The sequence below is a fragment of the Scyliorhinus canicula genome, chromosome 13 (genome assembly GCF_902713615.1).
Source record: "Scyliorhinus canicula chromosome 13, sScyCan1.1, whole genome shotgun sequence".
In the NCBI taxonomy this organism is placed as follows: Eukaryota; Metazoa; Chordata; class Chondrichthyes; order Carcharhiniformes; family Scyliorhinidae; genus Scyliorhinus; species Scyliorhinus canicula.
The window spans coordinates 139,924,201-139,947,304 of NC_052158.1; the positions used below are offsets into that span (position 1 = coordinate 139,924,201).

General features: G+C 44.3%; 1 protein-coding gene across 6 annotated transcripts in view; it reads left to right on the top strand.

Moving 5' to 3' along the window:
• The first annotated feature begins 1,771 nt into the window (after positions 1 to 1,771).
• Positions 1,772 to 23,104, top strand: part of dipk2ab (divergent protein kinase domain 2Ab) — a 242,217-nt gene continuing 220,884 nt past the window's right edge. For 2 of the 6 annotated variants that reach the window (XM_038816602.1, XM_038816601.1), the window contains exons 1-2: positions 1,772 to 3,151; positions 11,211 to 11,276. The gene's annotated coding sequence lies outside the window, so the exon portion shown is untranslated. The remainder of the gene's footprint in view (positions 3,152 to 11,210; positions 11,277 to 23,104) is intronic. The other 4 variants (XM_038816604.1, XM_038816600.1, XM_038816606.1 and 1 more) reach the window with 4 other exon arrangements.

A 23,104-nucleotide genomic window follows, 5' to 3' on the forward strand; every position in this document is an offset into this window, starting at 1 on the left:
AACATATAGAAGCAGTCAAACATCAATACTTAACATTCATGAAAAAAAGAATAGTAGTAACATGGATACAAATCTGGCTGACTAATGGGAAACAAAGGATAGTCGTGAACAGTTTATCGGACTGAGGCTTATTGTGGACTTCCCCGGGGTTTGGTGTTTCTTGACATATTAATATTGGTGTACAGGGCGCAATTTCAAAGTCTGCAGATGAGAAGTATTGTGAACTATGAGGACAGTGTTAAAAGCTTCAAAAGGGCAGGCAGGTTTGTGGATTGGGCAGACAAGTGGCAGGTGTAGAGACAGTAGAAAATAAAGGGCATAATTCAAAAAGGAAATAAAAATACTGAAAATTATATAGCACCTCCCATGAATTTGATGTCATAAAGTGCTTTACAGTCAATTAAGTACTTTTGTAATGTAGAAAAAGCAGCAACAACATTGAAATATTGATCAGAGGATCTGTTTCAGTGATGTTGGTTGACGGATATCAGTCGGGACACATGGTCTTGTTCGAAATAGTTCCATGGCATCATTTGCCTCCACCAGAGAGGATCTTAGTTATTGACTCAGGCTATCTCTAAGGTAGCACTGCGCTCAAATATCAGACTAGATTTTTTGATTATCTCTAGATTTAGAGAGTTGTTGGCTGAATAGGGAGTGAACATCTTTCAGTTCACTCTGTTCCGAGGCCATTTCCATTCCCAAGGAATCTCAGCCATCTTGTTGGTACACTAGTGGAATAATTCCCTGCTTTTTGTTAAGCTTCTGCAACTCTGCCTTTTTTTCTGCCCCACTTCTTTTTTTTTCACTCTTTCAACCTGAAATAATGACAATGTTGGTTGCTATTCTCGGCTTTCCTCCGAGCTCTGGGTCCTCTCTCAAATGTGGCTTCCAAATTCCTGAGCTGCTCTGGCCATCAAGGCTCTGCTCGAGCACTGGACTACACCGCACCACTCAGCCGCTGACCTGCTGCTCTGTTATTTTGCAGTGACTTTGATCTGCTTTGCAGTCCCCCGCCCTCGGGCCACGCTGTTTCCTGCTCAGACTGGGACTTGAATTACCGGTTCTGCTGAGTTTGCAGCTTCAGCTGCGGTTTGCCGAGAGCGACTGTGACAGACTGGAGGAGGCTGTGCGGGTGGCCTCCCCCCCCCCCCCCAAACACACATTACGTTTTCCTGACTCGCAAATGGCCCCCGATCTTTGGGAGGGGGGACTGGAGGAGCCGCGAGGCCTCCCTTCTCCACCCACCCCCAGAAGGGATAGGGATGCCAGGCAGCCGCCCGTCCTCTGCGCTAAGGAAAACGGGGATGGCGGCCTGGAGCCAGGCCCAAGCTGCTGAGGCGGGGGAGCCAGGCCCAAGCTGCTGAGGCGGGAAACCCAGACCCCCCCCTCCACTCCCCTTCCTGGGCATCAACGGCACCTCAGGGTGAGGGGGTGATTTTCTCAAGGTGCAGCGGGACGTGGTTATTTCATTAAACTTATTTTAATCGGTGAATAAAGTACCTGAGCTCCCGCTTCCTGCCGGCGCGCCCCTTCCTGCGATGAAGCCTTCTCCCGCCCCAGCGGCGGGCTCCCTCACAGCGGGGGACGGGACAAGACGAAGCGTCAATCCCGCCCCGCCGCCGCCGCGGAGGAAGGCATCTCCCCCGGGACACCGGTTCATGTTTACCCCCCATCCCATCCCCATTTAAAGAGGCAAGAAGCGAGATTAAACATCCGTCCATCTGACCCCCGGTGCACAGATTTCACACCCTCCCCCCCGTGGGACATCCCAACAGAAAGACAGACGCGCGCCCGCCAGGACTTTATTTTTGCAAAACGCGAACGAGGAATTGGGATGCAAAGTCAAGAATCTGCAAATATTCTTCGGCGGGGGAGAGACGAAGCGATCGGCGGCCGGAAACGGGTCTGCAGCCTTGGCGGCCGTGTCGCGGGGGTCTCCTTGGCAACGGAAGTGCCGGCGTTGAGAAGGTGGTGAGGGGAGGAGGGAGGCGGGCCCTCGCCCCGCCCCCTCACCCGCTGATGGACGGCGGGCAGGACCAATGGGAGGGCCGCACGCCGCCCACGAGGCCGGCCGTTGTGAGGGGCCGCGAGGTAGGTGGAGGGGGAGGCGGGGCTTCCGGTGCCTCAACCCCTCCCTCAGCGCCAGCTTCGGGCTTTGCCGCTCCGTGACTGTTGGTCGGGTTTGTTGTCTGAGAGAAAGGAAGAGAGAGAGAGAGAGAGCGCGAGCGGAAAAAAAAAATCGAAGAGTTTTATTTAAATTGAAATCGACTCTTCCTTCACCCGCCTCCCTCCCTCCCCAGATTAGAGTAGGCGGCCGCAGGTATAAAATAGCAGAGCTTCGGAAGAGAGGTGGGAGAGAAAAGGAACGAGCAGGGGGGGAAAAAGGAGAGCGAGAAAAAAAAAACCAGGCGCCTTGGAGGCAATTAAAAAGAACTAATAAAAGAGGAAGGAAGAAGAGAGTTAGAAAGTTTCTCTGAGGCATTACCGGTGGAAACGCTTCTTGCGGCGGATCCATTCTTTATATATTTACCTTTTTTTTAATGCAGTTTTTGGTCCTGGTGAAAGAAGTCTTTGCTCCTCTTGGGGGGGGGGGGGGGGTGAAGAAAATGCCAGGCTATATATATATTTTCTTTTATGGTTTTGTATTTTTTGCCTTTAAATTATAAGTCCTGTGGTTAAAGTTTCTCGTAGATTTCTCCCCCTCCCCCGTTCAACCTAATCCAGTTCCCCCCCCCTCCACCCGAAGGGAAAGCAATTTTCCAAGTGTGGTGAATCCTTCCTCCTAGGGTTGTTGAGCTGCTGGATTTTTTTTTGGGGGGGGGGGTGGGAGGTGGCGAAGGCTAGCTGCTTGTTTAAATCCACAACAAATTAAACGACAATACCGATGTGGAAAAGAAGTGAGAGGGACGAAGAGGTCTTGTGCTCCTTGAATGCTAAAGAGGGCGCACAATCCAAACTGTGACCATTGCATTGTGTCTCCCCCCCACGCCCGCTTCTGTTTCTTTCTTCAGCAAGAGATGGAGCCCTGGGACTGAGGACTGAAACTTTAAACATTAGCGAAGCTCTTCGCTGCACGCTCTCCTTGCTTGGGTCATTGTTTTCATGTTGGAATTGCTTTTACTTTATCCTGGGAATTATTTTTGATTAGGTGAGTAGATTGTATGTGTCTTGATGTTAGCGTGTTTGCAAGTAACACTCTGGGGAAGGGGGGAGAACTCGGATTGCATTTAATACAGTAATAGTTTGGCTAGATTTAGTCAAATCTGCCCATTTGTTATGCTGATCGTATGGTGCTGTTTCTGTCACAATGTGGAAGCCTAACGTGTGGTTCATTACTGGAGCCGATTGCTTTGCAGAGGGGCCTCTTTTGTCCTTGCAACTGATCTTATTTGAAATTTAAGTGTTGGGTTTTATTCGGTTTACTTTTAGCATTGCAGCCAGGGAGGTCAGAAAACTATTGGTGCTATGAGGTATACCTGGAAACGAGTTCTCTCGCTTTCTCACCCTTTCGGTCCGAAAGCGATTTACATTTGCAGTGAGAAGGAATGTTTGCTTAGGTTGGTTTCATTGTTGTGCAGCAGATAGGGACGTCGATTCTGGATACATTGCGATCGGTTACAAATATGAGAAACGCAAACATGTTTATAAAAATAATTTGAACTCTGTCCAGTGAAGCATTTTCACATTCAAACGTGTGAAGAGATTACTTGGTCGGAAAACGCGGCTTAAAATGTACTTGCGTCCATTAAGTGCACGCGTGAATCTTGTTGTTCATGTAACGTGTGGTTTGCTTCGCTGGTTAGGCTAGAAACCGTCAAGCTTGTTCTCCAAGAGATGCAAAAGTGGACTGTGCAGAATTGATAAAAGATGAAACGACTCTGTTAGTAACTGTCTAGCTGAGTGCTAATTTTAATAACCACTTGGGTCTCTAGATTGATTATATTGTGGCTGGCTGTCAATAGTTTGTGACATTGAACATAGGTGATGTTGATATTTTATGATAAATGACTAGGAGGATTGGTGCGAATCAAACGTACACTCAACTTTACCATTCTGATGAGCATATTGCCTTTACAGAAAAGTATGCATTTTGAGATTATTATTGGACTTTTTTGTTTGGATTTGATGGACTTGTCCAACAAGAAAGTGGGCTTTAATGCTGAATCTAAACATCAAGGGGGGATGGGGGCGAGATCACCTCAAACGTGGACTAATGCAAGTTATTTAACTACTCTTTTGGTGTCAAAGTAATGTTATGATGTGTTTGAGACTCAAGTAATGGTCAGAACGCTGGTTGAAATAACTTTGAGCTCTTTGTCAGCTTATTTGTAAAATGTCTTGATGCCTATCGGGTTCCGACACAATTATACAAAAGTTAAAATCAATTATTGAGTCACTTGACACTGCCGTGTGGTACCCCTGCAGTTTAAGTGTTGTGCGTTTCACAATCCTTCAGTGAAAACTGATCTGGGACCTGCATGTTCCCAACAGAAGTTTGTCAGTAGATTTTTCCTATTACCAAGGGTATTATTTACACACGGTACTGTTTGTAAGTATATGGGCCCCAGGTTCGATTCCTGGCTTGGGCCACTGTGTGGAGTCTGCATGTTCTCCCTGTGTCTGCGTGAGTTTCCTCCGGGTGCTCCGGTTTCCTCCCACAAGTCCCAAAAGACGAGATGTTAGATCATTTGGACATTCTGAATTCTCCTGTGAATCCGAACAGGCGCCGGAATGTGGCGACTAGGGGATTTTCACAGTAACTTAATTGCAGTGTTAATGTAAGCCTGCTTGTGATAATAAAGATTATTATTATTACAGCAGTATTGTTTCCAGCTCGATTCCTTAAATGTGTACAGTAATTTTGTTAAGGAACTAATGCTTAATAAGCTTTGAAATGTTCAGTAATGAAATCATCTTCCAATATTTTCCTTAAGGAAATGAGTGATTGAATATTTGGAATTATGCAGCTGTTGTTTTAAACCTGTTGCAAGCATTCAGAATCCGGAAGGATATTATTTACTTCTATTGACACACTGCGTCTTACTGCAAAGGAATTCGCAGCCCTTTTTAGTTGATGTCCAGTCAAGGAGCCGTGACTAGGAGTTTGCTGCTCAATCTGCAATTAGGTGCGAAAGATGCTGAAGTTTTTTTTAGAATTTGCAGTGCAGAAGGAAGCCATTCGGCCCATCGTGTCTGCACCGGCCCTTGGAAAGAGGACCCCACTTTAAGCCCACACCTTATCCCCATCCCTGTAACCCAGTAACCCCACGTAACCATTGTTATTTGGACGCGAAGGCCAATTTAGCATTGCCAAACCACCTAACCTGCACATCTTTGGACTGTGGGAGGAAACCTGAGCACCCAGAGGAAACCCACACAGACACGGGCAGAACATGCAGACTCCACACAGACAGCGACCCAAGCTGGGAATTGAACCTGGGAACCTAGAGCTGTGAAGCGACACTGTTAACCACTGTGCGACTGTACCGCCCGGCTTGCTGAATTGTCTTGGATGAAAATGTTTGCATTATCTGCACATTGGGTTTACCAACCTCCAATTAGGGAATGCAGGAGCTGGGAATGATCAGAAGTTGTCAGGCAATTATTTATTAACTTCAGAGACATAATTAGCACCATTTAAACTTGAGCATTGTGGCCTCAAGTTTCTGTGAGGTTGTAATGTTTTGGAGAGCAATTCAGCCAGACCACAAGATTTTGCAATTTCAAACACAAATTACATTCAGCACAAATTGAGTTTCCGTAATCTTTATCCTAGCTTTATAAAAAAAATAAAGTACAGCATGCCCTATTGCCAAAACTGCCCATGTCAGCTGAATAATCACGATAGCAAGTCCATTAATTGTGCCTTTCTGTGAATCTTTGAGTGACCGTTAACATAATTCACCAAGTTTATTTTAATAGAAATATTTTAAAGTTTTAATATATTTAAATTGACTAAGAAACTGACTGTAGCAATAAACCGACAGATATATTTCAGTACAGTTAAAGGTGTTGGACCAGGCACTGATTAAAATGTTTATATTGCCCTGTGTAGTTAACTTTGTGAAGGGAGGTAATTTTAAGACACCTAGAAGTATAGCTAGCATCACTAGGTTCTCTACTCAAGGGTAAATTCACTAAGTGAAACAGATGTTCATTTTCATATTTAAGATTGGTCATTTGAGAATGATCAGAGTGCAAATTACACCCAAAGTTACCTTGGCTTTTAGAATATTTTCCCCCTCGAGCTGCCATTCAAACTAAATTGTACATTAGAATGTATAGTGTCACACAAACCAGTACAGACAGGTAGAATTTTTAAAAATGTGAAAAAAATCCTCCTTATATTTAAGATTGGTAATTTGGTGCAATTTAATTAATAAAACCTCGCAAAATATCTGCACTCTAATTTTAGCCTCTTGAATATTTTGTCCCAGCACCAGCAGTTGTTCCCTCAGCTGCTGAGGAACTGAGCTCTGAAATTCTTTCCTTAAGCTCCCCTCTGTTCTTTTTGAGGTTCCTAAAAACTTACTACTTTGACCAAGCATTTGATTATTGTTCCCCAAGATCTTTGGTCATTTGGTGCCCAATACTGTTTAATAAAGCCAATATGACACACCTTGGGACATTTCACTGTTAAAGCCCTGTAAAATTGCAAGTTACTGTTGAAAATAGGTTATTACAAAAAATGAAACAGCAGATTAACAATACTGAATGTCTTTGAAACTTGCTAAAGTTAACTCTGTTAACTGCAAAAATGAGATGTCTTAATCTCTCTCATTAAAAATAAATATTATACTAACACTGGAGAGGATGTGCTCAAAAGGTCAGGATTCTGATGTATTGTTGGACCGTGTGTTGCCAATTTGCACCGGAGACACCAATAATGTTGCTCTTTTTAACTGGATACTGATATGACAGTTATTAATGATGATATTGCTTTTCAGAGTTGCCAGTTATCAAATGATACCACCACAGGGTTTTACCGGATATCGATCAAAGACCAAATAACCACTTAGTTAGTTCAAATTCAATGATAGTTTATTTACACACAAGAATTACTTCGACAGGCAACGTAAAACACTAAGATGAATGACACCTAACATTACAACAACCTGTACTTAACTTCAGGCACCTGACTTAATGCAGAGGAAAAAGACCTTTGTTCGGATCTTGCATGGCTGGGTCTGGAGAAGTGACTTCATTTCTGCTGGGCTTATCCGTCTGGTAGCGATCGTTGGTCTTGAACTTGTCTTCTGGTCGTAGTGCTGCACTTGGTTTTAGGCGTAGGTCGGGGCCAAGAGAGACTGAGCGCCGGGGCCAAGAGAGACTGAAAATATGGCAATGTCTCTCTTTATCCTCTGGGGTTTCCCGCTCTTTTGGCCGGTCCTTAGCTTTGGATCCAATGATTCGGCAGGCTTCGATTACTACCTTTGATTTTGACCAATGAAGGGGCGGGTGCCTTGATGGCAGGGCGTGTCCTGAGCGGTCATTTACCGTGGCTTTTTGGGCTCCCTGAGCAAAGGGAGTGGCGCCAATGAGTCTTTCTATATCTGTTACATGAGTACAGGTCTTTTGTTCTGGGGAAATGGGCCATTAAAATGCAAAGTAGCTGGGGGTTTCGATAGCGTCTAGTTATGAGTTGCCAATATACATAAGCTCTGAGTGTCTGAGTCTTGGGTTGACCATATTTCCCATGGTCCTTTGCAGATAGCCATATTTCCCAGGATCCTTTGTAAGTGGCCATCCCAGATGGCTACTGGTGTTATATAGTGTATGACAGGAAATCTGCAGTAATTAATCAGTGGGTACTTAATATTCACCCTCCTTGAACACATCCTATTTATTAATAAAAGCAAAATACTGCAGCTGCTTGACATCTGAATTTTCAAAACAAAGAAAGTAAGACACCCCACTGGCAGGGGGGGGTCGCCGTGAAGCATTGAACAGACATTACACTGCACCTGTCGAGTACCTTCCAACTGAAGGGAAAACAAAAGTTCACATCAATGCAAGTGTGCAAAGGCTTTATTGAGTCGGAATTTAAAAGGGGGTGGTTTACGATTACTAATCTATTTGAAAAGCGATCCTTCAACCAAAAGGTTTTGAGCACTATTGTTTCAGACTTTACTTTGAATATGGAGTATTGTATAAATGTGTTCCAGTTTTATTTTCCCCAGTTTTCCTCACCCATTCATAAAATAACATCACCATGAAAAGAGAATGAGCTTAATGAGGACTCCTTGATAAGCAAGGGAATGAAAGGCTGGAGGGAGTAGGTGGGAATGTGGAGTTGATGTTACAAGCAGATGAGCCATGTCCTATTAAATGGCAGAGCAGGCTCAAAGAGCTGAGTGATTGACTGCTGCCCCTAATTTGTATGGTTGAAATATAGCAATATTTGTGGAGCAAGAAACTGAGTTGATGTTTTGAGTCCAATAAGACTCCTATTTGGAACCCGTAGTTCCGAGGAAGAATCCTATTGAACTCGAGGTTAATTCTGTTTCTCTCTCTCTCAACAGGCAGATGCTGTCGGACCCATTTGTTTTTGGGTTTTCTTAATTAAAGCTTGAAATTTAAAATGAGCCCTTTGTTGACTAGATTGTACAGTGGTATTACTTAGACTGGGATAGCTTCTGAACCCTTAGATTTTCTTTGGGGAAAAAGTAATAATTTACAACTGGTTCATGTGTTTTCCCAACTGTTTGTGATTCACGGTGTTTTCTGTTCTTTTTTCATCTGCTTCTGCTACTGAATCTCACCAATTCTCATTTTGTTACCTTGCCATATCTCAGCCTATGCCTCTTCTGTATAGTTTGCATCTGGCAGTCACCGTAGCTATTTGTTTTATTTTAAACTGGAAAATTGTCATCTATTTTTAAAAAAATTAGAACATTCGATTAGATAACACTTTTCATGTCCACATGGCCCAAAGCGATTTTGAATGTGTTGTTTGGTTGCTTATTTAGTTTTCTAAGGGTGTGCATGTACACAATTTTTAGCATTGTTGCCAAGTGGTTCACGCATTGCAGTGATACTGAAGGTGATGTGAACCATGTCCAGGACAGATCAATTCAGTCTCCCGAATTAAATTGTTTCCATGGATGTGTTGCGAATTGAAGGTTTAATTTATCTATTATATTACAAATTACGCACAATATTAAACATTATGCATTCCCATTTCACTAGTCTGAGGATATCAGTTTGAAAGGCAGAATCATTTACTTTTTTAAAAGCACTGTATGTCTTGCTTTGGTATTTGTGCTGTCATTTGGATCATGGTGTTTATTTTGCATCTCCAGTGAAAGATACTTTATGGGAGTGGGATGGTAAATATAACAAGAATTAGAGTAATTCCTGTACTGCTGAGGTTATTCATGAAGGCCTGCTGTCTCAACTTTGCCCCTTGCCTGAAGTGTGGTGATCCTCCGGTTAAATCACCACCAGTCAGCTCTCCCCCTCAAAGGGGAAAGCAGCCTGTGGTCATCTAGGACTATGGCAACTTTACCTTGCCTTTAAGTAAGAATTAGTTTGCTGTTTAGTTTGCCTGATTTTGAGATGGTTATTGCGAATCAACTGGGATTTGGCCTATGAAAGCAAGTGTTACCCAGCGTCTGTTCAGCATTGTTTTTAGTGTAGTTCAGCAACAAAGAATGCAGTCGGGATTACTTTGGAGGTGGTTGGATTCCATTATACTCATTGGAATCAAAGGTATGTCGGAATATCTTTCAATTCCCGTACCAGCTGAGAATTCTGAATTCTCCCAGGTGCCGGAATGTGGCGACTAGGGACTTTACACAGTAACTTCATTGCAATGTTAATGCAAGCCTACTTGTGACAATAAAGATTATTTATATTATTTATTTTCTATATTTTATGTAATAGTGCTGGGGTAAAACATGAAAAGTTATAAAAGTTGCTGATGAACAATGAATTGTAATGCTTTCTAATTGTTAACAGACTAGTGCAAATGCATTTTAAATCTGCGCTGATTGCTCCAGAGAAATGTAAGTAGCCAAGTCTAATGAGATTGAAGGTAATATGCTTTCACCAGCTCTGGTTCCCACCCGTGGTAAGTTGTCAAAAGAAGTCTTAAGTTTTCATAGAGTTTCATATCGACAAATTACTGAGAATGTTCAGTCCTTTATTCACATTAAGCAGAAATGTGCACCTGAACTGTTGTAAGTGCAGTCATTTCATGTTACAGTACCACAAAACAATAAAAGGCTACAATATAGTAAGATGCAAATTTGCCAGTTTTGTTACAGTAATCCAGTACTAAGCCTTGATCTGTTCCAAAGTTGATTAAATGTATTGTCCAAGCTTCCTTTTAAGAATGCAATGCTGTTTGCTTCAGCTACTTTCGGGCATTATTTTCCAAGTTTAAACAACCCTGGATAAATATCTTCCCTCTTCGTTCTGAATAAAATATTTTTCTTTCTGCTAAAGTTCTTCATTGTGGTTAAAAACTCCTATTATATCTCACGTCTTCCTTTTTTTCAGGGAAGTAGTCTAAAGATTTGGGTGTCTTATCCTGTGAGAACCTTGTCCTGTCCTATTGAACATTGAAACCCTGAATTTCCCCAATCGCTCTTTATCTGCCTGAGACTTGATCCTCTTGGGCTCTTCTAATCAGTTTTTTCTATTCTCACATTTCAATTTTAATCAGATATCGGCCTTTCACCCCTGGAACTTGAGTGCTTGTCCAGCTAGCTATATTGATGGGAATAAAGTCTGCTATCTCGGAATCTTGTTGGAAATTAGAGTCAGCAGTTTTGATCCAGTCCTGTTGAACAGGGGACCACAGCACAAAATTGCCCCTAATTCATCACTCGATCGATGCTCTCGGCAGGATGGCTCGTGTGGGAAATGGGAAAAATACACACGGATGTATTTCCAAGTTTTGGAGGTTGAAATGGATGTAGTTCAAGCTAGAATGGGTGAATCTTTGCTCATGTTAAAATATGATGGCATTCTATCCCTACCTCCATTACAAAAATTGCTATTAAAATTGTTTTTTTAAATGAAAACTAAAAAGGCAGCAATAAATGGAAACAATTCATTGTTCAAAAGTGAAAAAAGTTTGGGGAAGCAGAATCCTAATCGATAAGCAATCAAATTTTTTTCAATGCAACAAAAAATGGTTGAATGGTACTTTGTTCAGTATTATATTAAAACTTGGTTTAATTTTGATGGTGTACTTTTAGATTTTGGAATCAGAAGTGAAACCTTGAGTCAAGTGCAGCAATCAGCACTTTGTGTGAAAGTGACCAGTAAGTATCGCATTTTATGTCAAAGAACTTGTATAACACCCTTTTAAGAATAAATAAAACAAATCCAAGAAAGGCTTGTGTGTGCTGAGAAGGATGCTGTTGCATAATTGCCAAGGTGACAGTGACGGTCAGGAAGAGTATTTTATTTTGACCAGAAACCAAAAATTTCATGACTCTTAGATTATTACTTCATTATTATTTTCATATGCTACAGATAAAGTGCCTCAAATCCGGCAACCTCTGAACTGAGGCCGTGCTGGATTTTGCATATTGCCGGATTTTTGGACTGGGTGTTCTGCACTCGGGGCAGTTCAGATCAAACTGGAATGGTTGGGAGTCAGGGTTTGTGGAGCATGGGATATAATGGTGTGATGAAGCTGTTAACACGGTAACAATCCAGCACCTAGCCAAACAGTCCAGGTAAATTGTTTTAAAAATTTAATCAATTAACATTGAGGCATAAACATTATAAAAAATGATTTTGGACAAGCAGTTTTGAGACACTATACCGATATATTTTTCTGAAAGATATAAAAGGTTTTATATCAACCTCCTCATCTCCCAGTAGAATTTGTTCAATCACTTTATTGCCCATCAACAGACAAATGTAGTATTAAATATTATATCTTATTTAAACATGTCAGTTTAGAATGGTACTTAATTACTGCAAATGTTTGAAATCTGAAATAAAACAGAAAATACTGGAAAAACCCAGCAGGTCTGGCATCATCTGTGGAGAGAGAAACAATTTGAACAGTATTTAATTGGGCTAGGTTTGATTTGGACCAGGTCCTAAACGGCCCTGGAAAGGAAGGATGTGAAATTATATTTTGGGGAATCAAAATTATGGCTCCAGGATAAAATTGTGGAAAACGTACAGTGGAATTGAGTTTAATGGCAATCTGCATGGAATACCCACTACCTCTTTGTTCATATCCACTTATCGATATTGCAACCTCTACAAAATGATAATTTTCCAACCCAAAAAAAACAATAAATAGAATGAAGCAGGAGACAGGTGTTACATAAATGATGTGGGGGACTGGCACTGTAATCTGTTGAGCTTGAGTACTGTTTGTGATGCAGTGGCCAGTCTTCTACTGATGTGAAGTGGGTGACTGGCTTTGGCATCTCTCATGCTGTATTCTATTTCAATTATACATATGGAGGTTTTTGTTGAGTTTCTGCGGACATATTTTGGCACAATTCTATTTTAAATGAAACCATGGTATGAATTGAACTCTAGTGCAAATTTTTACCTGGTTTGTGGCCTAACAATCCCTCCCTACCACACACTCAAAAGATTTTACAGGTACCTGTGAGGAACAGAGGCCAGTTTGACACTGGTGCACCGTGAACCTAGCCTTCCTACCCGCTCTACTATGGCCAAATCTGTCCTCGTACCTTTGTTAATCCCGGAACGTTAGTGTGGGACACCACTTTGTCACTCCCAAACTGAATTTTGAATTCTATCATAATATGGTCACTTTCCTGGAGGATCCTTAACCATGAGGTCATTAATTAATCCCTCCAGGACCAAATCTAGAATCGCCTGCTCCTTGGTTGATTCCAGAACATATTGTTCCAAAAACAATCTCTAAAACATTCAATTAACTCTCCCTCGAGGCTCCTCTTGCCTATGCTCCTGTTAAAATCACCCACGATTATTGCCGTACCTTTCTTGCAAGCCCACAGTATTTCCTGATTTATACTGTGCCGCACTGCAGAACTACTGTTTGGGGACGTATAGATTACTCCTACCAGGGACTCTTTCCCTTTGCTTTTTCTTATTTCTACCACTGATTCCACCTCCTGATCTCCGGTGCTTATATCACTTCTCACTGCAGCACTGATCTCTTTCTTCACCAGCAAAGGGCGGCATGGTAGCACAGTGGTTAGTCCTGTTGCTTCACAGCGTCAGGGTCCCGGGTACGATTCCTGTCTTGGATCACTGTGCGGACTCTGCACGTTCTTCCCATGTCTGCGTGGGTTTCCTCTCGTAAGTCCCGAAAGACGTGCTGTTAGATGAATTGGACATTCTGAATTCTCCCTCAGTGTACCGGAACAGGCGCTGGAATGTGGCGACTGGGGGCTTTTCACAATAACTTCATTGCAGTGTTAATGTGAGCCTACTTGTGACACTAATAAAGATTATTAATATATTATTAAAGTAATTGAAAATTACAGATATCAAAGTTGCAAGTAAAAGAGATTCACATCTAGAAAATATGCAAAGTTTTAGCAAGAAAGAATCATGCATGATCATTATTGGTTGATATTCTAAACCAATATTCCCTCTATTTGAAGAGTGAGCTTTTTAATATCTTGGCATTAACTATTGAAAATGAAGAAGTTTATGACCATGAACTATTCTGGCAATTACTGTATGTTAGTCAGTACTGCGTTCCAGATCTGAACCCTCTGTGAAAAAAATTCTAGATCTTTCACTTATTATATTTTACTACTATGCCCTCTAGTTACTGGCCCATCTGCCAGAGGAAGTGGTTCCTCCCTGATTTCTCTCTCCAAACCCCTTATAATTTAAAATACCTTTTATTAAGTCTCCAATTAACTTTCCCTGCTTTAATGAGAGCAATTTCAACTTCTTCAATTTCTCCACGTAGCTAATCTCACTAATTCCTGATATAAAATGAAATGAAAATCGCTTATTGTCACAAGTAGGCTTCAAATTTAGTTACTGTGAAAAGCCGCTAGTCGCCACATTCCGGCGCCTGTTTGGGGAGGCTGGTACGGGAATTGAACCGGGCTGCTGGCCTTCCTTGGTCTGCTTTCAAAGCCAACAATTTAGCCCTGTGCTAAACCAGCCATTTTGGTAAAGGTCTTTATTAACTTTGCCAGGGTCTGAACATTCTTGAGTATGGCGCCCAGAGTTCTATATACTACTCTAGCTGAGGTCAAGCCAGAGAATATAAAGGTTTAGCACACTTGTTTTTGTATTCAATGCCCCTTTTTACAAAGCCATATATCCTGTACATGCTATCAACTTTCTCTGTCACCTTTAAAGATTTGTGAATATTGCACCTCCATCAAAAAGCACCATTTTAGTTTATGCTGCCTTCCCATGTTGCTTCTTCCAAAATCTATCACTTTACACTTGGGTGCATGTGTCTGCCCTCTTCATCAGTCTGGCTATGCCTGACTGAAGTCTGCTACTATTGTCCTGACTATTTACAACATTGTAAATTTTTGTATCCCAGCACACTTTGAAATTATAAGCCTGTACCCTAGTCCAGATCATTTATATTTTAAACAAGATATGCTCCTTATATGATTGTGGGGGACCCCACTGCATATTTTCCAGCTGGAAAAACATATGCTCACCACTACACTCTGCCTCCTATCCCGTAGCCAATTTTGTACCCATGTTACCATTCTATTTTTCAAAGCAGCGCATAAAATGCCTTTTAAAAAGTCCATATACAATGTTGACTACTGCCCGGCCTTCAGTAAATGTCTGTTAATTCATCCATTATCTCAAATCAGTTTAGTTGGATTAATTTGCCTTTTGCAAGTTTATGTTGGCTATCCCTTATTAACCCATGTGAGAACTAATTTTACACTTGACAATGGCCTCTGATAGGTTTTCCCAACACTGACGTAAGACTGATTGACCTGTATTTACTAAGTTTATTTCTCTCCCCTTTTATTGAGTGGTGTTGTAAAATGTGCAATGCTCCAGTGGTTCTCTCTCTCTCCATCTAGCCCCTCACCCGGGGCTTCCTTCAGCAGCCTAGGATGCATGTTACCTGGGCCAGGTGGTCTGTTAACTGTAAGATGTGCCAGTCTTCCTTTGACTCTTGTTTTTATTTTAATTTTATTCAATGCCTCTAATTTTTGCCCCACCCTGTCTCATTGTCACATCAACTTGATCTTCCTCTATTGAAGTGTGGTCTCTGCTTTTTAACAGCCAATTTTTTCAGTAATAAGGTAATTGCTAGTTAACTTATTTCATGTTGTGCCACTGGTTGGTATAGGAAATTTGTCCCTGACTTGGAGAGAGCTTCCTCGCTCTCCTGCAAATGGAATCATGAAATCTTCTGTAGTGTCCACTTGAACAGGCAGACTGGCTTAACGATTCATCTGAAAAATGTTGTTTGATTTTAAAATGTTTGACAATACAAAAAGTTCTATTTAAAGATGCTGTATAAATCCAAGTTATCAACTCACTTTTGCACCAATAATTTTACTATTTTAGGACTGCACGGTAATGATAGGCTGTTTTTAAATTCAGGCTGCACATTGAAGTGTGATGTCCAAATTGCGACACAGTAATTTCAGCAAAGAGGATATTTCTATTTCCCCAAATTTATAAGCTAAGGCATGTTTAATCTTAAAATGATTCTACAATTTTAAAAATGGTTCTACTAACACCATTTTGTTTGCCTACACACACAATTTTTGCTGATTTGATGAGACACTTGAGCCCTATTTAGGACTATTTTGTGCATTTTTATTCGAAACTGAGATTCAGTGACAATTAAGTGATCAAGATAGTGGAAAACAAATTTGCATTCATTTCGCTGTGTAGGCTACAAAAAAAACCATTTCGGTCAGTGGCAGCAGACCTTGATATTGAATAATGAGGAAGGTGGTTGTATTGTTGCTTTTGTGAGGGCCACGAAGAATCCAGCATGAGTTTTCAGGATACAAAGAAATAACATTTATTTACAATAACATATATATACAACAGCAGCAGCAACTTCCCTTGCTGCTCACTCCTCTCTCTCTGCTGGTTCCAAACTGGCCAGCTCTATTTATGCAGGTAGTCTGCTAATGATTTCTCCGCCCCCCTCATTGGGGAAGCTCATACTCCCATAGGATTGTTGGATTGCCATTAGTCCCCAGCCAATGGTAAGCAGGCAGGTTATAACACCCCCCCCCCCCCCCCCCCCCCCCATCCCCAAAGTCCAAGAAATCCACCGAAGACCCTGGCGAAGGATGGCGTTGGACTCGTTTTGCCGCAGGCCGGCCACCATTTGCACGAGGCGCTGGATCGGGCGGCGTGTAACGAGATGGAGACCGCCGCTTCCGTGATGAATGGCGCAATGGTTGTACATCCACGGCCCGTGGGCCCGAGGATTCACCCTCTGACGTGTCTTGTGTCTCCATCTCGGAGTCCGAGTCTGCTGCCTCCGTCATCTCGGCGTCTCTATCTCCACGCGGTTCTATCACGACCTGTGCAGGCTTTGAGTGAGGCACCAGAGGAAGATTGTGAGGAATACTTTCCATTGTGTTTGGTCTCTGTGGCTGTAGAAATGAGCTTCTGGGGCGGGGAATCTTTGGAAGGTATAGTCTTCTGGACCGAACATGGTCTACATGTTTGCCCTGGAGACGACCTGGGCTCGCACCTGGTAAGATATAGGGCCAGTTTGGCGAAAGATTATGCCAGGGACCCACTGGGCACCACCAGCAAAATTCCGAATGAACACTGGGTCACCGGGCGTAAACTGCCGAATCGGCCGATGCCGAGAAAAACCATGTCCCTGCCGTTCTTGTGTGCGGCGTACTTTTGCGCCAATGTCCGGGAAAACCATGCTAAGGCGGGTGCAAAGTTTCTGGCCCATTAGAAGTTCTGCGGGAGCTACCCCAGTCACCGCATGGGGGGTGGTCCTATATGAAAACGAAAACCGAGCCAGTCTCGTGCCCATCGACCCAGAAGACTGCTTCTTTAGGCCTCGTTTAAATGTCTGCACCGCGCGCTCCGCCAACCCATTTGAAGCCGAGTGGTAAGGGGCAGTGCGGATATGGCGTATGCCGTTCATCTTCATGAACCTCGTAAACTCCTCACTTGTGAACGGAGTGCCGTTGTCCGTGACCAGCACCTCGGGGAGGCCATGTGTACTGAAAGATAAACGCATCTTCTCGATTGTTACGCAGGACGTTGTGCCTCCCGTCTTATGCATTTCTAGCCATTTAGACTGGGTGTCGATTAATAACAGGAACACCGATCCTTGAAAAGGGCCGGCGAAATCCGCATACAAGGCTGCCCTGGCCATTCCCAGTGATGTAGGGCCGTGGCCGGGCGGAAGCTTCTGATGCTCCTGGCAAATGGAGCAGTTTTGGGCCACCTTCTCAATGTTGGTATCGAGGCCTGGCCACCAAACATAACTCCGGGCCAACGTTTTCATTTTGGTTACACCTGGATGCCCATTGTGCAAGTCTCTCAGTATCAGCTCCTGTCCTTTTTCCGGGACAATCACACGCGTCCCCCACAAAAGGATGCCGTCTTCCACGCTGAATTCGGACAGCTTGGAGGAAAATGCCCGCAACTTGCCTGAGAGCTGTCTATGCTGCCCACCATTCAGGACTATGTGCCGAACCTTTGACAGGACTGGCTCCATCTGGGTCCACTCACGGATCTGTGATGCCGTGACAGGCAAGGTGTCCATAAAATTTAGGGTTGCAACCACCTCACCGGTCATGGGGGTTGACATGGGGCCGGTCGAATGCCGGCTCAGTGCGTCGGCATTCCCTATCTGAGTTCCTGGTTTGTGCTCCAGAGAATACTCGTATGCAGCAAGCAACAAAGCCCAGCGCTGGATTCATGCGGAAGCAATGGGCGGTATTGGCTTATCCTCTCTGAAGAGTCCAGCAGAGGCTTATGATCAGTCACGATAGTGAAGTGGTGGCCATATACGTACTGGTGGAAACGTTTCACCGTAAAGACCACTGCCAGGCCCTCCATCTCGATCTGCACGTACTTTTTTTCCACTGCAGTCAATGTGCGGGAGGCGAAAGCTATCGGCCGCTCGGCCCGTTCTACATCTTGTGGGACAGGACGACCCCAATGCCATACGGGGATACATCACATGTGACGAGCAAAGGCTTTCCAGGATCATAGTGGGTTAGTAACCCAGACTATGACAATTGTTGTTTTACCCGCCGGAAAGCGGTTTCCTGCGGCTGACCCCAAACCCAGGTGTGATTCTTCTTTAGCAGAAGGTGCAACGGGGCCAGCGTAGTTGCCAGATTGGGAAGGAACTTTCCGTAATAGTTTACGAGGCCGAGAAATGAACGAAGATGTGAAGTGTCAGTCAGGGCGGGGACCTGTTGAATCGCGCGCACCTTCTCAGGACGGGGTGCAAACCTTCGCGGTCCACCCGATAACCCAGGTAGACTACTTCCTTCGCCTGAAAAACGCACTTTGTGCGACGTAAATGGACTCCAGCCTCTGAAAAGGACAGCCTCCAAATTTTCCAAATGTTCCTGCTCCGACGTCCCTGTGATCAAAACGTCATCTAAGTAGACAGCAACACATGGTGAACTTCTCAAAATGCCCTCCATAATGCGTTGAAAAATAGCATGAGCAGAGGATACTCCAAAGGGCAAACGTGTATATTCATACAGGCCCCGGTGTGTATTAATTGTTACATATGGCCGGGAGGCAAGGTCCAGCTCCAACTGTAGGTAGGTTTGACTCGTATCTAATTTTGTGAATGAGAGTCCGCCTGCAAGCTTTGCGTAGAAATCCTCTATGCGAGGCATTGGGTATAGGTCGAGCCGGGAAGCTGTACTCACTAAGTTTATAGTCGCCGCACAAGCGAACCGTGGCATCTGGCTTCATTGCAGGTACAATTGGTGCTGCCCAGTCAGCGAAACGGACGGGCCTGATGATACCCAAAGTCTCCAAACGAGTGAGCTCCCCTTCTACCTTCTCGAGCAAGGCGTAAGGCACCGGGCGCGCCCGGAAATAGTGTGGCGTGGCTCCTGGTTTGACTTGGATATGGGCTACAGCCCCTTTTATTTTCCTCAAACCGGGCTGGAATACATGTGGGTATCGTCCTAGCACCTCAGTCAACCCTCCAGAAACTGTTTGGAGGATGTGCTGCCACTGCAACCGCAAATGGCGCAATCAGTCCCGACCCAACAGGCTGGGCCAGTGGCCGCACACCATGAAAGGGGAAACGCCCCTCCTAGTATCCATAAACAACAGGGGTCATCGTAGTTCCTGCAATGTCCAATGGTTCCCCCGTGTAGGTGGCCAACCTGGCCTGTGTGTCGGTTAATGTAAGGGTCTGTATACCCTGCTTGATGCGGTCGAATCTCTTCTGGGCGATCACGGAGACCGCTGCGCCAGTGTCCAACTCCATCTCAAGCGGGTGACCATTGACCCGTACTGTCACTTTAATGGGGGTCACACGGAGAGCTGCAACACAATGCAGCTACAGGCAGTCATCCGCCGTATCCACGTCCTCTGGAGTAATCGCCGCAGGTTCATTCAAATGAAAGGTACGGCCCCTGGGCTGGCCCCAGTTTCGGTTGGAACGATGGCGCCTCTGGCACCCCCAGGACTGGCGTCCGCGAAGGGGTCGGCACCTACATGTCTGACACGGACATGGCTCCTCATTCATTGATTCTGGAGAAGGCTCCCTTCGGGGAGTAATGTCCCATGGTCACTGGCGTAGATCCGGACGTCGCCTTGCCCAAGGTACCGCAGGGGTGCAGGGGGATGCTTTCGGGCGGATGGGGTTGCGCTCCAAGGCATGCACCTCCATTCCCTGTAGCTCCTGCACTCCTCGGTCTGCGCTCTCTCGGGACAATACTATTTGAATGGCCTGTTGAAAAGTCAATGTTGGCTCGGCTAACAACTTTATCTGGGTGGCTGCATTGTTAATACCGCAAACCAAATGGTCGCGTAACATTTCTGACAAGGTCTCGCCATAGTCACAGTACTCCGCAATCCTGCGTAGCCTGGATAGAAAGTCGGCAAGGGATTCTCCTGGGGTCCTCTCAGCGGTATTAAATCAGTAACGTTGGACTATCGTGGATGGGGTTGGATTAAAATGTTGCCCCACTAAGTTCAAAGTTAATCAAATGTTTTGGTGTCCGGCGCAGCTGGGTACGTAAGGCTCCTAATCACCCCAAACGTATGCGGGCCGCAGGCGGTGAGCAATATGACCACCTGGCGCTCGTTTTCGGTGATGTTGTTTGCCCGGAAATAGTAACACATCCATTGTGCGTACTGGTTCCAGCTTTCTAGCGCAGCATCAAAAACATCCAAACGTCCATACAGAGGCATGGTGTAATAGAAAACAACTTCGAACCTGTATTCAACAAAAATCCAGGGAGGTGGCTTCAGCAGTGTAGATAGCTATTCACTTTAACCCTCGTCGCCAGTTTTGTGAGGGCCACGAAGAATCCAGCATGAGTTTTCAGGATACAAAGAAATAACATTTATTTACAATAACATATATATATACAACAGCAGCAGCAACTTCCCTTGCTGCTCACTCCTCTCTCTCTGCTGGTTCCAAACTGGCCAGCTCTATTTATGCAGGTAGTCTGCTAATGATTTCTCCGCCCCCCTCATTGGGGAAGCTCATACTCCCATAGGATTGTTGGATTGCCATTAGTCCCCAGCCAATGGTAAGCAGGCAGGTTATAACCCCCCCCCCCCCCATCCCCAAAGTCCAAGAAATCCACCGAAGACCCTGGCGAAGGATGGCGACGGACCTATTTTGCCGCAGGCAGGACACCATTTGCACGAGGAGCTGGATCGGGCGGCGTGTAACGAGATGGAGACCGGCGCTTCCGTGATGAACGGCGATATCCGCATGCAAGCGCGCCCAAGGCCGCCCTGGCCATTCCCAGTGATGTAGGGGTGCGGCCGGCGGAAGCTTCTGATGCTCCTGGCAAATGGAGCAGTTTTGGGCCACCTTCTCAATGTCGGTGTCGAGGTCTGGCCACCAGACATAACTCTGGGACAACATTTTCATTTGCAAAGGAACATGAGAGCAGGAGTAGGCATTGAGTCCCTTGTGCCCTTTTGCTGACCATGGCTGATTTGCATCTTTTTGTATTTTTAATTTGTATTTTTTTTTACTTCCAAGATGGTGCCAGAGCGAGGCGACTCTCTGCGAGCTCTCCCCAACAGATCCACTTTTTACTTAACTTCTACTCATTCTAATCTTTTAAAAGTTAATTCTAAAACTAACATTGTTACTAACCTCTCTCTTTTTTTCCCTTTTCTTCCCATGTACTTAATAATCTGTTGAGCTGCTCGCAGAAAAGTGCTTTTCACTGTACCTCGGTACACGTGTCAATAAACAAATCCAATCCAATCCAATCTTGACTCCATTCACAAATTACAGTTCCATAAGCCTTGATATACCTGCCAAGCAAAATGTTCTAACTTTCCACTGCCTTTTGTCTCAACAAGTCCTTCTGACATCACCCGTGAATGATCTAGCTCTGATTTCAGGATTATTTACCCTCGTTTATGACTGGCTAAATAGCATAGAATCCATGGAGTGCAGAAGGAGGCCATTCAGCCCATCGGGTCTGCACTGACCCTCAGAATGAGCACCCCACTGTTGTGGAGAAAAATACAGCTTACTTCATTCTTCCACTCACAAGAAACCATACGAAGACTGTTGCAGTTAAAACTTGGCCTTTATTTCCAGCTACAGCTATTGGCATTCCAAATTGGGACGCCAGAGAGTACAGATTCCAGAATAGAACAGACAGATATGCAAGATTCAGTTACAAGACGTTAGCATACTCCAAACATTTATGACTAGCTATACATGTCCAATCATGACTATCAATTAAGGTTACATCATGTATAGTATGAGAATAATTAACCAATCGCATCAAAGGTCCATATGCTTAATTAAACCAGTCACCATAAAGGCGTGTTGACTTGCAGTTGAAGAAATTGGTAGTCTGACATTTGGGGTGTAGCTATCAATTATCTTCCTCTGCTGTTTAACAAATTCTCTCAAGGTATGGATGCTATCCATCACTGCTCCTTGTCGTTATCGGCAGACCTCTTGGAGCTAGAGCAAATGGTAGACAGTCCCACATAGACTGACCGTGAGTTTTTTTGGGGTTTTCTTTGTCTTTTTAAAATAAGTTTAGAGTACCCAATTATTTTTTTTCCCAATTAGGGGGCAATTTAGCGTGGCCAATCCATCTAACCTGCACATCTTTGGGTTGTGGGGGATGAAACCCGTGCAGACATGGGGAGATTGTGCAAGCTCCACATGGACAATGACCCAGGGCTAGGATTCAAACCCAGGTCCTCTGTGCTGCAGACCCAGTGCTAACCACTGTGCCACATGCCGTCCTGACCTTGAGTTTTAACTGTGGAGTTTCTGCCTGGAAGCCAGCTCCCACTGGCAGATTTTATCCTTGTGATATCTTTTTACAATTGGCAGATTGTTTCTCAGTCAGAACTGAAGACTTTAACTTCTCCAGTAAATAACGAAATTAGAGTTTGTAAACTGGTTGCAGTGTAATATCTAAAGATGCCATAATTGCCCACTTAACAACCCAGGATTACTCCCTATCCCTGTAACTCGTTAACTCCATCTAACCTGTGAACTGTGGGAGGAAACCAACGCAGACACTGGAAAACACTGCAAACTCCACACAGACAGTCACGCAAGGCCAGAATCTAACCTGGGTCCCTGCTGCTGAAGCAGCAGTGCTAGCCACTGTGCCGCCAGGCTGCCCTCCTAGTCAGTGAGGAGCTCTCAAATCCTTTAATCAGAAACAATTCCATTAGATCACTCCTTAATCCTCCTACATTCAATTGAATACAGAATGTAAGGACTTGGCCTAACTTTGATAAACTTGACTTCATCTGGGGTGAGACTGCGTCTCCGTACGTCAGACACCTGTTCATTGAATAGAGCTCCTCCTTCAGCACCATGATCCCAGCCAAACTCAAACCTAGGACATCTCAGCTAAACTCCAAAACCAGGACGTGGCTCCTCTCTTTGCAACTGGATCCTCGACTTCGTGACACGCAGACTGCAATCCATAAGGATAAACAATGACACCTCTCTACGATAGTCCTCAAT